We start from the raw sequence: 16,083 nt of genomic DNA, 5'->3' as shown, positions 1-16,083 counted from the left end.
CCTCAGTATTTTCATTCTTTTAAAATGGACAGTGCTCATTTGGCACAAGATGATATCTCATATCTTTTTATCTTTATCTCAGGTTAAAAAGAGCGAATATTTACAGAGAAGCTGTCTGTGGCACATGGACCCCTCAGTTTTCCACTCTGGTGTGTTTTGGTGGAGAATAATTTTCACAGTTTGTTTTGAATTGCACAAATCTGCTGCTTTTTATCTGTTGTGAAAGCGTACACCAGAGACAAATATGTGGACAGGTGAACCTTACTACAAAGAAATGTTCCCAAACCAACAACAGATAGATTTGTCTTTGTCACATCATACCAAAAAATGAAGAGAAAATGAAACAAATAACTGATAGGAATTGGGGTATTATTGAGAGTGATGATGTAATGAATCTGATCTTCCCTGAACCACCAGGCCTCCCACTCTACAGGACAAACTGGTATGTAGCCAACTTCAGCCAGACTCACAGGAAACCTGGTTGGGCCCAAAACCTAGAGGATCATATAAATGCAATCACTGCAATTATGGCTCAAGACTTTGATATTTGTTGATTTCATCTCTCAAAAGGAGTTTTATTACCTGTAAAATCTCATTTGTCATCTATATGCTCGAGTGTCCCAGCTGCAAAGTTTTTCTTTACTTCGGTAGAATAAAAAACTGTTTGCAGGATAAGTTAGCTGAACACAAATGAAACATTAGTTACCCCATGGCTAGACATTACCTGGACTTCCATAATAGTAACCCATCTACCCCACAGGGCTTTGGACTTGATCACATTCTTCTTTCAAGACAAAGAGGCGACAGGCAAATGAGTCTTAACCAAAGGGAAGCCTTTTAGAAACCTTATTTGTCTTTGAAGAGCAGTTCATGCTGTCTGAGGCAGATGCTGCTATGTGTCTCTTTCTTGCCTGATTTGGAGGTATTTACATCCTTTGAGGCTCTAGCATCTGTCCAGATTTTGCAGATTCCTCATATTGATATATTCCAGTAGGTGGAAGCTTGTGTAAGGCCTCGATTGGTAAAACAGCACTGGAAAAGACTTTTAATGGACTCTGTTTTATTCCCAGATGAAGGTTTGTGTACCAAAACAAGTTGTATTTTAGATTAGTATAACCGTGCCATGAGAATAAAGGCATTTTAAATTTTATCTGAAAAGAGAGTGCCTCAGAGTTTTTTTGATATTTTTAGTCAGTGGATGATGTGCACTAGAATATGTTGGTGGTAAACATACTGAGGAAGCTTTGTTTTTTCAGCATAAATTCTGAGCATGCAGTTATAAATATATGTGATCCTGGATAAAGCTGCGTACACACTGGGAGCGATTTGCAGTGACGTGACAACCAGTGACCAGGCTCTGGTTGCCTAGGTAACCCTCTAATGTATTTACTACCAGGTCATATGTCAATCAATAGTATTCGTCACTCTCATTGGTAATCACTTCAGTTGCTTGCCCACAGCCAGCAGAAACCCCTGTAGGCACAGGGAATATATTCTAAGTGTGAGGCAACAGTGCTAATCGCTGCACCACCCTGCCAGCTTTTGCCATGGATGCTGCGCCTTTGGTCTGCCCCAGAGATAATTGTAGAAATTAGGGAAAAAAAAAATGTGAATGCAGCAAATATTTTATTCTCTGGTTTTGTTTATTCTTTCAAAATGTGTCACTCAAATCACCCGTGCGCAGGTTGCTGTGTGCAGTGTTTAAATGCTGCCTGCTTTACTTAAACACAGATGAGCGTCAGTGCATTTCACAGTCACGGCCTTTCAAGCTTCATACCCACCCACGTTTGTTTCCCTGGCACACAGTTTCATTTTTTTCCTTGACACTGAATAAATTCCCTCTCAAATCTCTGTCAGGTTAATTGGAAAATTGATGTGTGGGAATGAAAACATTGTCCACCAAATGCTCCGTAATTACAGTGTTGGATCAATACAACAGGCTAAAGAGAGGGGTTTTTTCTCACTAAGTGAACTACACTAGAAAAGTTCAGGATTGGACCACGCTCTGGAAACTTTACCACTTACTTTTTAAATGTACTCTTGACTCGGCCGTGATTTGAACTGAAGGCTATGGTGAGAGGTCAGCTCAGAGATGTCAGTTGCTTTCTGAACTTTTTGAGCTTTGCTGGAGAAAAATCAAATTTTTTTCATTTCATTTCAGTGTGAAAGATCAAAATACAACATGCACACAGAGAAGTAAAATATACTGTTGAGTATGATAACACAGCTTTACTGCAACTTTCCAGAGTTCCATTGTTCAGCTGCTGAAAATTCCCAGGGAAAACCCAGGGAAAACAAAGAAGACAATTTCAACATTACAGTCAACAAAAACGGCTCCAGATGAATTTCTGAATTAGTTTCAAATCTCTGAGCATCTGACTGGACTCTGAATATCAGTAGTCAATGTGAATTTCTGTTTAATTTGAATTTCTGTGTGTGTAGACGGCAACATATTTACATCAGAACACACAGATTTGCAGTTTCTGCTGATTTATCAGTGTTAACCACTGTTCCAAGCAGACAGACTCCCTCTTATTGCCATTTTATTGCACTAAAGTTGCTTTGAAGATGGCATCTGACAGTGAATGGTCACAGACTTGGTTCCTCGAAGCAACCAAAAGCAATGAGATTGCAAATTTATTGCACACAAGTCTGGTCGTGCCACAAGCTCCAGCCACTGTTTGCTCTCATGTGACTATACCAAAGCTAGTAAGCCAAGCAAGTATCATAGCACAACACTGAACCCTCTATTACATCTGTACTAGCTTGGATTTATTTTGATTTGTTTTTTATGGGAGCAAAAGTTTGTAACACCATTATATGAATACTATATGAACAAGTATTTCCCCTTTTTGTGCCTCTGGCAACAACAGAAAAGCAAAGCACCAACCGTCATTAAAAATGCAGCAGGTGAATTATTTAAATCTTCTCATTCTCATGTTAAAGGTTTTGGATGATAATGGCAAACACCTGCCTATTTACTGGAAAACATGTCAGATACTGGGTTCATGTTTGTGGCCACTTGATTAACCAAAATCCAATATTCTCCTGTAGTTCCAGTTTTGGCATCTTCCAACTCCTCAGAGAAATATCTGTCTGTTTGATGTCCCACCATACTGACCAGCTGGTCTTTAAATATGGCTGTTGTTTGTGCTGAGAAGGTAATGTGGTGTGTGTGTGTGTGTGTGTGTGTGTGTGTGTGTGTGTGTGTGTGTGGGGGGGGGGGGCGTAAAATCCTTCTAAAATGGCTAACACACTGTGAAAGGGGTGAGTCTCACTATAAAGACTGAAATGATAACAGATTGTAACAGTAGCACAAATTCTAACCACTGTTAGAATATAGCTAAATGTTTTCTGTAGAAAACAACTTTGAATCACCAGTTAACCCAACCCCACTAACTGCATGTCTTTGGACTGTGGGAGGAAACCAGAGTACCCAACGAGAACATGCAAACTCCACACATCTGGCCAGATGGTGGATTCAAACCCAGGACCTTCTTGGTGTGAGGGGACAGTGCTAACCGCTGTTCCACCATGCTGTCCATTATTGCCAATATGATTTAGATAATCCTCATCAATAAAGGTACAATAAATGCACAAAATCTAGACTTTCTAGGCTCCCGATGTTCCTGTTGGTTAAATAAGGTATTGCACTGGTTTTTTTTTTTTTTGGTCAGTTTGCAGTTCTTTCTGCTCCACTTCATTCACTGCAGCAGCAACACATTCCCAAGTTTGGCTTTGTCAACCCCTGTTTAGCCCACTGAGTAAGACCTCAGTTACACAGTCCTAGAGACTAGTCATTCTGACGGGTTTGTGAGTGATTGCTGAAGGTTGCTGGCTGTTAGCTGGATGAAGTGACCAGATTCTAGGCCTATGTAGGAACTGATTTCACAGGCACTGCCAGCAACCTCCAGCACCCCTTCAAAGCTGGTCAGGGAATATGCATTTTCCCCAGCGACCAGTGATTACAAGGTGGTTGCAAATTGATCTCTAGCCCTGTGTGTCTGGGGTCTAACGTGCCTGGTTTCTAACACCTCTGCCATCACTATAAAAACAACTTTCAGACAATTATTTTTTGTCCACAGCATGCAGGAAAAATCAAAGCGCAGGTGTTGATTTGATATTTATAGGTCACAGGTGGGCAAAATAAAAGTTTGAGTCTTAGAACCTACCTAAGCAATCTTCAGCATTTCTAATAAATACAATGGAATAATCTTAAAAATTCAAGTATGAATATAAAAACATAGATCAAAGTTTGATTGAAGATGGCATGAGACCATCAGTTTCCAATGAATGGCTCAAGAAGGAAAACTGTAGACTAGTGGACTGTTATGAAAAACATCTATAAAAAGTTAATGTGATAAAAAAAATGTGATATATTGAGGTTTTTGTTGAATAAATTATTAAAAAGATGGCTTTTCTTGTCATTGTCACAAAGTACATAACCTCTGTCTGTAGACATGGTAACAAAGAAGATCAAATTTCAGTCAAATGTTGTACAAGTCAGTTTGTTTTTTTACATAACTGCACCTTATAAAACAAACACTTTTTAAAAGCAGCTTTTACTGTGGATGAACCTGATTTTGCCACCGGAAAAAGAACTGCCAAGTCCCTAGCAGAGCATGAATTCCATTCACTCCCACAGAAAACAGCTGAACGCAAAGGCCACGCCAACTAAACCGTGGTGCAATTAGCAAACTGGACGATCAACCTGAATATATTAATTCAGCTTTATAGATGCTGCGTAGGATGGAGGGCGTTTCGAGGACACTTCAAGATAAGCAACAAGGACAGTTGAAAAATCTCACAGTCAGAACATCCACGAGACATTTGGGTGTTCCGGGACTTCTAACGCATAAGGAATATTTTCATTCAGCCACGTCTCTTTCAGGCACCGAAGGCTGCTGCTGCTGCAGCTGAAGGCCATGCTGCACAACCTGACAAAGAAATAATCAGCATGAGAACAGCTGTTCATACGGGAAAGATGCGGATCTTTTGACTGGTTGTTGGTGTGCAGGTGGAGAAGTGGAGGAGGTAGGTGAAGCAGTGGCCAAGAAACCTGAGAACAGATTATACTGTATAATATCAAGAGCTGACTTAAATTTGGAACACTGCAGTTTATCCTAGATTATATAATCGTGCTTTATGCAACATTAGTAAGTGAACTATTGTTTTATAACTTTGCCACTAACTGTTTTTTTTTTTAGTTTTTTTTTTTACTGCAGGTGACATTAGGAATTCATAAGGTATGTAAATTGGGTCTCACAAACTGCTACTTTCATTACAAAAGATAGATGTGTCTGCCTGACACGAAACTGATTAAATTTAACAAATCACCTTCAAATAGGTATCAAACACCCCCTGGCTGAATAGCATAGATACAGAGCTTTAAAGTGCACAAATGAACATTTAATTGATTTTCTATAACGTAGTGATGAGAAAGAATTCACAGTTTTGCCAGTGTGTTTTCAGGCTCATCTGCTGCCTTCACATGGTCAAAACTAACACTGCTGAACGGAGACTACGTCTCTGACCTTTCCTATTCTTTTCTTTGATGATCAAGTTTTTAAAAGCATCTTTTAAAAGATTCCACAGCAGTTTTTTTACAGTAGACAGCAACAATTAAAATCTATCAATGCATGGGGTGTATGACTTTATTTTTTCCTTATAAGTCATGACAGTTTGAAAAAATTGCATGTGGTGCTTATATATTAGCACAACAGTGGGTGTCACACTGTCAAAGCCCACAGCCTCTGTGATGTGACTGCAGTTAACTGGCCAAAACTTTACTTCCCTGCATTTACCACCTCAGGCATTTTCATTGCTTTAACCCACCCAGCCAAACTACTGCCTGAAAACAGGTGCATGCACAACTGCGCTGATATACCCAGCAAAACTTAGCCTATAATTTCTCACCGTGCACTATGATAACTGTGAAAAATGAGTGGTCAAACTTCTTAAACGCATTAAAGTAATTTTTGGTGTTTTCTGTGCCAGTTTGTCAAGTGGAACTCTTTGCAGGCCATCCATCGAGTGTAGAGGAAAGCACAATGTGGTGTGAATATTTGACCACATGGTGGATTCAAATGAGGCCACCCTAACATTAAAAACAGGCTGTTGATACTAAAACACTAGATTTGATTTATGCAAGACTATTCATGAGTAACGAGGGAAAACGCCGGCTATCTGCTCTGCTGCCCTGATAAATTATAAAACAGCCATGACCTTAAGTTGACCAGTGACTTAAATCTACTGAGCTGAGCTTGTATACAGAACATATTGTGGATAATAAAACCACAACTAAAAGGTCTGACTCAGGAAGCGTGTGGTAAAAACTGCCACTGCAGCAGCTTAGCATCCGCTTGCTCAAAAGCTTCCTCTGCAACCCTTCGTTTACCTTTCCACTCATATTAAATCACTTCAAATGCAACACAAACACCACAACAACAGCAGCAGTGCGCTCCTGTCAGGGCGTCCTGAACTGTGTGCACTGAAAGTAGAACACAATGCTCTGGAGTGCACCAGTCTGTGATGTACTGCAGGATACACTCAGTGTTTAAATGGAATTATATGAAATTTAGCCAAGAATTCAGTAGATGCAGATGATCCTTTGTGTTTGTTTTGACTTATTCTATCAAACTAGTCGCTTAAAACAGGATTTAAAAAATATTTTATATAATGTCCTGCCATAATAGTATATATGGCCTCTCCCAAAGAGTGTGAATTTTCTATATAAAGTAAAAAATATTACCCTAACATCCAAAATACTAAATCCACATGCCTGCCGGCTGGTGTGTTAACCCATTAAAGATTGCACCTGCACGCCTAAGAAGAAACTCCTGAAACATGTAGTCTGACCATATCAGACGGAAAAGGTGTTAATAGCTGTCCCTAATGGCTCTCCTCCCATATAAGTGAAACCAAATGTCATGTGTGCACCAACTTATTACAGCCCATAGTTATATCTTATTAAGTGACCTCTAGTTGTCTTCATCAGACATCATCAGAGATTTAAAGAAATACCTCAGAAAACATGTTTATGTTGGAGGAGCTCAGGGTCGATGGATGCGCCAATAAAACGCTGACGTAGAGGAAGAAAGATGTTCATGTCCAGTTTGAAGCTGATCATTAGTCTTACTGATTACTTAATTATGACTCTCCATTAGTGGATCATGATTAGTCCACCACTGAAAATCATTTTCTGTACTGAAAGCACTCTTCTGAGGATTTCAAATGATCTTTTAATGCCATCTGGTGCTGGTGTTCTCTCAGGTCTGCATTTGGCACAGAACTTCATAATTAAGAGCTTATATGACTGGGTGGACATTTCAGCCACAGTGTTATATTTACATGTGATCTCATAGACGTTTTAATATCTCTGCTGAAGATATCTTCACTGTCTTGTGCTGTCCTGAAAAAGGTTCTCTTTATTCCTTTTATATTTGCTACCCTTGCAAAAGATAATGGACAATTTTAATAACAGATACAAATAATTTGCTGATGACAGTCAGCTATATTTTTCCTAATGAGGCCTGTAGGTTAAGCTTGACTGCCTTAGTCCTATTAGAACAATTCCTTACAGCTCATTGCGGGCAAAATAGTGGTTTTGATTGCTGCTCCAGAAAATGCCTTTTTTCAGTAATGTTACCAATGTTAATGCTCTTACCAGTGAGGGTAATTTGGGGGTATTTTTTCATCTGTCCTGATCTCTTATTACCCAGCTGTGGGGAGTCCCGTATCTGGCCGATAACTTTCAGTGTCACATTTAACTCCCTCACTTAGGACAAAGAACTTAAGTGTAGTGTCTGTCCCTCCCTCCTGCCTAAAGACCTGCAGAGACTGAGCATTTGAAGCCATGGCACCTGTGCTTTGGAATGTTCTGCTTGCACTCCTAACATGAGTCTATGGATTCAGTCAAAAGTCGAATGATGAAATACCTGTTTGGATGGTGTTGGTATAACATTATAACTCTTTCTTTGGCTTTTTTGAACAGTTAATTTTTTTCTTTAATTATGTAGCACATCTATGGTCTTGGGGACAATTCTTTGGAGCATAGTAGAGGAAAGAGACAAACACACGCCTCATAGGGCATAATAATAAAGGAGGATATGCATTGCTCAAAACAATTAAAGGAACACTTTGAAAACACATCAGATCTCAATGGGAAAAAAATCATCATATAGACTGCGTAATGTGTTAGGAACCAAAGGATGCCACATTGTGCATGCCTGGACCAGGACCAGGAGGAGGGGTCCAGTCAACGGTATTGATTCCTTCATCCTCCAGGAACAGGCAGTTCCTGGAGGATGCCACATGAGGCACGAGTATGAACCAGGAGGAGCCCAGGACCCACTGCACCAGCGTAGGGTCTGATAATGGGTCCAAGGATTTCATCAGGGTGCTGTTGACTAGCCTGTAGAGGTCTGTGCGCAACTCCATGGATATGCCTCCCTAGACCATCACTGACCCACCACAAAACCGGTCATGCTGAATGATGTTACAGGCAGCATAATGTTCTCCATGGCTTCTCCAGACACTTTCACAGCTGTCACATGTGCTCAGAGTGAACCTGTTCTCATGCTTGAAAAGCACAGGGTGCCAGTGGAGGACCTGCTAATTCTAGTATTCTATGGCAAATGCCAGTTGGGCTCCATGGTGCCAGGCAGTGAGCACAGGGCCCACTAGAGAATGTCAGAACCCTCCTTGCACAAAGGAGCAGATACGGGTCCTGCTGATGGGTTAAGGACCTTCTACAGCCCTGTCCAGCTCTCATAAAATAATTGCCTGTCTTCTGGAATCTCCTCCATGCTCGTGAGACTGTGCTGAGAGACACAGCAAACTTTCTGGCATAGGCACGTATTGAGCTGTCATCCTGGACTAGCTGTGCACCCTCTGAAGGGTCCAGGTATCGCCTCATGCTACCAGAAGTGTCACTGACCCTAGTCAAATGCAAAACTGTAAAAAAACAATCAGAAAAGATGAGGACAGAAAAAAGGTCAGTGGCCTCCACCTGTAAAACCATTCCTATTTTAGGGTCGTCTTACTGTTGCCCCTCTAATTTCATTAACACCAAAGTAGCTGAAACTGATGAACAACCCCCTCTGCTACTCAACATGCCAGAGATGCAAATGACTTAATGCTACACTCTCATTAAAAAGTGTTCCTTCAATTTTTTTGAGTGTATATACTTTGGGATATTTTTTCCTGGAAATCATTTCTGGTGTTGCACTTGGTTGTGCACACAAAGTGCTAGAAACACACTATTCATACATTCAGTACATGCAATATATATATATATATATATATATACAATTTAGCTGATCACAACACTGCAATAATAATCTAGAAATCATAAAATATTCTCCTTCCAAACTGAACTGTATTTAAAATTTATACAGTCATGATTAAAAGAAGGAACACCCTCTTAAAATTCCAAGGTTTTACATATCAGGACATTATTAAAGAGTAATCTGCTCATTTGTAGGTCCTAAAACTAGGTAAATACAACTTCAGATGAACCACAAAACATCACATATTACACTGTGTCATTATTTAGTTAAGAAAAACAAAGCCAAAATGCAAATAAGGAGTAGATATGTTTGTTTGTTTTATTATTTAATTATTATGTCCTTATATGTAAAATCAGGGTATTTATGTTTGTAATTACAAAAACTGTATTATTATATGTAAAATAATCACATTAATTGTATGGTGTTATTTATCTGATAATATGGAAAGCACCAACTCAAATGCATGGGCCCTAAAAGCTGTTTCCACATATCCAAAGACGGTTTTACGACCTCTCTGGAAATCAAATATTATGCACAAAAGTCACAGGAACTGTTAAAACAGTCATACCTTAGAATCCATTTACTGCACTGAGCTGATTACTCTGATACCGAAGTCCAGTGAGTGCTGTGGGGAGACAAACAATTAGCCAGTCGACACCATGTTTGGGACTAACAGTATCATCAAGTTGTTTGCAAGCATTAGTCACCGGTCAGGGGAAATTGCACACTCTTCCCCACAGAAATTAAAGCGGAGACAAAGTCAGGGTGGGAATACACTGTAACATGTACACACTTCTCTCTGATAGCACACAAGTTAAAATTCAATTCAATTCCTGTTTAAACCTGGTATGAGATTGCCCCAAGCTGGCAGAAAGAAATTGATATAAACCCTAAAAATAGGTACTTTTAGCCATATAAGCTCCCACTCAAGGTGCTCAGGAACTTTTACACCTGCACCATCGAGAGCATCATGCGTGGGAGCATCACCACCTGGATGGGAAACTGCACCAAGCAGGACTTCATGGCCCTAAAAAGGGTGGTTCGTTCAGCTGAACGGACCATCAGAACCACCCTCCCCAACCTGCAGGACATTTACACCAAGCAGTGCAGGCTGAGGGCCATGAAGATCCTAAAACAGCCCAGCCACCCTGGACACTCTCTCTTCTCCCTGCTCCCATCAGGCCGGCGTTACCGCTGCCTGAGGGCTAAGACTGAAAGGTTGAAGAAGAGTTTTTACCCACAAGCCATCAGTCTGCTCAACTCTGAGCCCTAACTGGACCATTATTGCACAGTGTAAATATTATAATTTAAAAAGTGTGTATAGTGTATAGTATATAGAGTATAGTGTATAGTGTGAATTACTTTTTTTTATTTTTATTCTTCTTATTTATATGTGTGTGTTTATTAGGTTGCAGGTACAAAATACATTTCACTGTGCATTGTACTGTGTATAACTGTGCATGTGACAAATAAACACTATCTTATCTTATCTTATCTTATCTTATAAGAAGAATAACCCTACGCCTCCCTGCAGAGTTAACTGATTGCTGTTTCTGCTGGTGGGTGTTTGCCGGATCATGATCACCAGCTGGGGCTCTGAGCTTCCTGCCTTTATAGTTTCTGAGCTACAATACAGGTGACACAGCTGACATGAAATATAGCAGAATTACTATGAGCAAATCAACTGGTTATATAACATGTAATATAAGCACTTTATGGGTGAGCTGTTAAAGTGAACATGGAGGAAGTTATTAGACTTGGACCACTATATCACTCATACCAATATATCAATCTCTCCCAATAGAGAAAATTACAATGAATTATTACAGCCTAGCAAATGAAGCCCCCCTCCCCAACCTCCCCACCCCCCACCCACCCACACACACACACACACACACACACACACACTAATCCCATCTTAAAATAAATATCTCCCAGACACAAGTTAAAAGCCTCGAGGCCACAAAATCAATTTTTCATAGGCAGGGGGGGTAATAAAGGGTCTTGATCCCACTCTTCCTGTCTTTGAAGCAGCCAGTAGTCCAGCAGTGAGCAGCAGAATGGCTCAGCGCCATCTGAAGCTACAGCCAAGTGGATATGGGCCAGTGCACAAATCTAACAGGTATAGGGAAGAGTTGGCTGCACTTCACCCTGCAGTTTGCTGATAATTTTCAAAATAAAAGGCTGAGTGGCCATCACAGGGTGTGTGTGACTGTTTATCCACCAACTCCCAAACTGTGTCACTTTGGAATGGCCTCGCAGAGAATCAAAGGCCAGGGGATAAAAGTATCGTTCACAGGCTGGGTCATTACATTACTACTCAGCCTTTCTAGCTGCAAGGGCTTAGGACTAATTTAACTGAGTCCAAATCAATACCATGACCAACAGTCCATGCTCCTTTCAGACCAAAAAGATGTTCGAGACAAAACAAGTTTGTGTGCTGAATATTAGAGTAATTTTCTTGATGTTGCTACAAGGGCTGTACCTCACTGAGTAATTATGCTGTATTGTATATATTTTGAATGTTTTTTTTTCTAATTGATTTCTGTGCTTCTGCTCAACACTGCTGCTAAATCTCCATGCTGGCTTTATAGCTGACTCACAGGGTAAGCAGGAGAAGTGCCATTAAAAAAATAGAATCTAGCTTTTGATTTATATATAAAATTCATATTTCAGCCATTTATATTACTGCCACAAAACTGAAGACCAGCTGCCTCATGCTTTTTGTTCGCAGCAGCAGATCCCTCAGTTCCTCACTTCACAAAAACAAAACTGTGATGAATTGATTGAGAGCCCAGCCTGCTCAGCCAGGTCAACATGTGTCTAGATGGTAATTTTAGGTTTTGCGGCCTCCATGTGGTAGCTTCAGTTTGTAGAACTCTAGGCCTGCAAAGAAGTTCCACAAAGCCTTCCATTACACCTGTTGGCTCTTTCCTCCTATACTAGAGTGGACAAAGAGGGAGCCTATGCAAGTCTTTCTGAAGGGTTTAATGCAGGAGTGTCCAAATTTATTTCAAGCAGGGCCAGATTTGACAATTTGAAAGTGCCCGAAGGCTAACAGTTCCTCATGACATTATTTTAAAGAATGCATGCAAATATTATTATTTAATACTTTCATTTCCATGCAGCAAATAAATATGAAGTAACCAAATGTAGAGCATAAAGCTCTCTGAATTTCTAACTGAAATTTATAACATACAGAAACTGTAAAATACTGCTGTGTAATTCTGATAACATTAATGTGAAGGGCACACAGGTACACAGGGCAGGTCTGGCTCCGGAGCAGTGGTAGACGTGCGTGAAATGTCATGTAGGTGGGAGCCACTTAGTCTGGATCTCAAGCAGTTCTTGTTTAAGTTCAGAACAGATAAAATCTGCACACAAGCATGTGGAGCTTTCTTTGCAAATGTTCCTCTCTGGAAATTTGTTCTTATCCAGCTGCGAGTGTTGTGCCAAAAAGTGATTTCAGAAAAAAACAAACAAAAAAATGATTTCCTGATTTCTGCCTATCTTGGTAAGTAGATTGCAGTCAACAGGATTTATGAAAGCCTTATAAATTAAATAAAAAAATAACCTGTTTTGCAAGTATCTTTATGACTGTGTTATTGTATCTACGTTATAATCAATCCAGTCCTTTTTGGCCACTTCAGCTATCTTTATAGATATACATAGATAGCTGTGAAGTTAGATTTGTTGCAACTTCTGCAGCACCCTCGGTCAGATCTCTCTGAAAAAAAATAGTTTCTTTTTTTTTCCTGATAAACAATATATGAAAGCCACAAAACGTGCTTGCAGCTGCTACCTGTGACAGGAGTCTTCTTTCTCACTCAAAATGAATTGATATATATATATATATATATATATATATATATATATATATATATATATATATATATATATATATATATATATATATATATATATATATATTCATTCATTCATTCTATATATATATATTTTTTTTTTTGGGCAAATACCATAAATCACTTTTTGGCACCACACCGGTAAAAAGGCGAGAGATGCTGGTGTCGGCTGTCACACTGACGCTCAGTCAGCTCCAGCTGCAGGTGTAGCTGCAGGTGAGGTGGAGCATGATCATGTCCTTTTTGATAGTGGCAAAATCCCCAAAACAGTTGTTGAACTCACCTGTGAGGAATGCAGTAATTGCTGCATACCGCTTTGTTTGCACACCCGTACTGACAATCATGCATGTGGTGCTCCTTGTGCGACAAATGTTTCTGGAAAAGTTGCAGCTTTGTTTGCTGCGAGGTCTGGCGTGTGTGTGTGTGTGTGTGTGTGTGTGTGTGTGTGTGTGTGTGTGTGTGTGTGTGTCTGCCAAAATGAAGTCTGTAAGTATGAAGGAGGCGCTGTATGTACACAGAACAGAGCGTCTGTGGAGGATTTCAGCTTTCTGTTCTAACTCAAAAAGTCTCCAAAAGTCACCCAAGTCACTGGTCAATTTCTCACTCGTCACTTTTTGTAAAAAAAAAAAAACAAAACAAAAAAGTTGCTAGGTGTTCTGAAAAGTTGCTAAGTTGACAACAATGTTACCACGTTTCCACCTCCAAGGTGCTGGTGCGCATTCCACTTGAACTGGCGAAATGCTTAAGAACAAGCCTGCGTTTCCACCTCGCTTTGTGAGCCGATCCTTTACATATGAGTGTGGGCAGGTCCTCGTCTGGAAACGGAAGCCAAAGGGCACAAACGTGAGGGAACATGCTGTTGTGCTGCGAACATATTTTATGGTCCAAACAAAACTACTGCAGCATCTGTGTGCGGCACAAGGTATGCACAGACAGCGATAACGAACAAGACGACAAGTACGCCCTTTCCGTCCTTTTATCTGTGATATGATCTGATGCAAAGCAGCAAGTTCAGCCTTAGACCCAACCTAATTCCTAATTCAAAGTCACATCGCTTTTCTCGTGTAATACACACCAAGTAGTGAAATAGCGGTAGAAAACTTTACATCAAGACGGCAGAACCACGCCCTTCTGCCACTTGCATCACGTGTTCTTGGTTCCAGACCAGACCAGAAAAATGGAGTTGAACCCATTTTTCAGCACCAAGTACATTTGCGGTAGAAAAAATGCTGAACCTATGTCACCTATGACCCCCACCCAAGGCACACGGCATCACACAGCATGGGCCGTGATTGGTTAATCATTCGTTCTAATTCCTTTTGAGGTTTTGAAGCAGTTGGCAGACATCTGCCTCCGTGAGTTAAAAAGAGGAACTGCATGCTGAGTTGTCTCCATTGCTTGGGCCGGCGGGCCAAAAATAACACATGTATGGGCAAGACGCACTGGCCATATAAAATCCAAGCTTGGGCTGTGTTTGGCCCACGGACCATAGTTTGGACACCTCTGGTTTAATAGATGCATTTGAATCACATATATGGTACTTAAATGACAGGATTATATTCTGATAAACCTCATGAAATTAATCCTTCATGTACATTAAAGAAAAAATATATTCCACCATCAATTCTTTCTCAAATGGTTAAATAAAGGGACAAAACACCTTTTCGATCCAAGTCCACTCCACAACATTCCCATTATTGTAGCGTTTTGGCAAATCTGGAAAATATAACTGCAGCAACTCCATTTGCTCACAGTTCTTTGTGATCTGATTGGTTTGTCAATACTTGCTGACCTGTACAGCTAAAGCAGCGTGTCAGCTAACACCATTCAGTGTTAAAAGTGGCATTTTTTTCAGCTGCATCTAAAGCCCCATCTAACAGAGTGACCCTGCCTCAAAATCTGTTTTTAATCTGGATTTTATTCCTGCTGGTATTATGTCTACTTCAATGGGTTTTCAACCATTTCGGCTTAGAGACGATAAAAAGGAAAGCTTGTCTCATTTTTTTCACCTAATGAAAAGGGTCACAGGTAGTTCAGCTGTTGAATAATTATTTATCTTGACACATGGTGTTTTAAATCTGTTGTGCATCGGATTAAACAACCGGCCTGCACAAAAATGATGGTACCCTCGAGGAAAGACTGAAAATGATTTGACCACAGGGACGTGTTGAACTAAGGTGTGTCCTGTAATTAGCATCACAAGTGTCTTCTATCTTGTAATCAGTCAGTCTGCCTATTAAAAGGGTGAAAAGTCATCACTGTGCTGTTTGGTATCATTGTATGTATCACACTGAACATGGACCCCAGAACGCTGAGGAGACAGCTTTCTCAGAAGATGAGAAAGATAATTATTGACAGCAGCTTGATGGTCCTGTGACTGCAGCTGCACATTTTATTCAGAAGTTTAAGGTCCACGGGACTGTAGCCAACCTCCCTGAACGTGGCTGCAAGAGGAAAACTGATGACAAATTGAAGAGATGGATAATGTGAATGGTAACCAAAGAGGCCAGAACAACTTCCAAAGGTCAAAGTACATCAGTGTCAGATCGCACCACCCGTCGCTGTCTGAGCCAAAGTGGACTTAATGGAACACGACTGAGGAGGACACCACTGATGAAAGCAAATCATAAAAAAGGAGAGACTGGAGTTTGCCAAAATGCATTAAGCTTTTGGGAAAATGTCCTTTGGCTAAATGAGAAAAAAATTTTGCTTTTTGGCAAGTCACATCAGTTTTATGTTCACAGATGCAAAAATGAAGCCTACAAAGAAAATCTGTGCAGGGTACAATGACTTCACAAGACTTTCAAGGCATTCTGGAGCCAAATGCGCTGCCCATCGTCAGAAAGCTTTGTCTCAGTCACAGGTCATGGGTCCTCCAACAGGACAATGAGCCAAAGCACACAGCTCAAAACAGCCAGGAATGGCTCAGA

Source organism: Archocentrus centrarchus, chromosome 11, assembly GCF_007364275.1.
Source record: "Archocentrus centrarchus isolate MPI-CPG fArcCen1 chromosome 11, fArcCen1, whole genome shotgun sequence".
In the NCBI taxonomy this organism is placed as follows: Eukaryota; Metazoa; Chordata; class Actinopteri; order Cichliformes; family Cichlidae; genus Archocentrus; species Archocentrus centrarchus.
Note: the sequence above shows the minus strand (reverse complement) of the source record.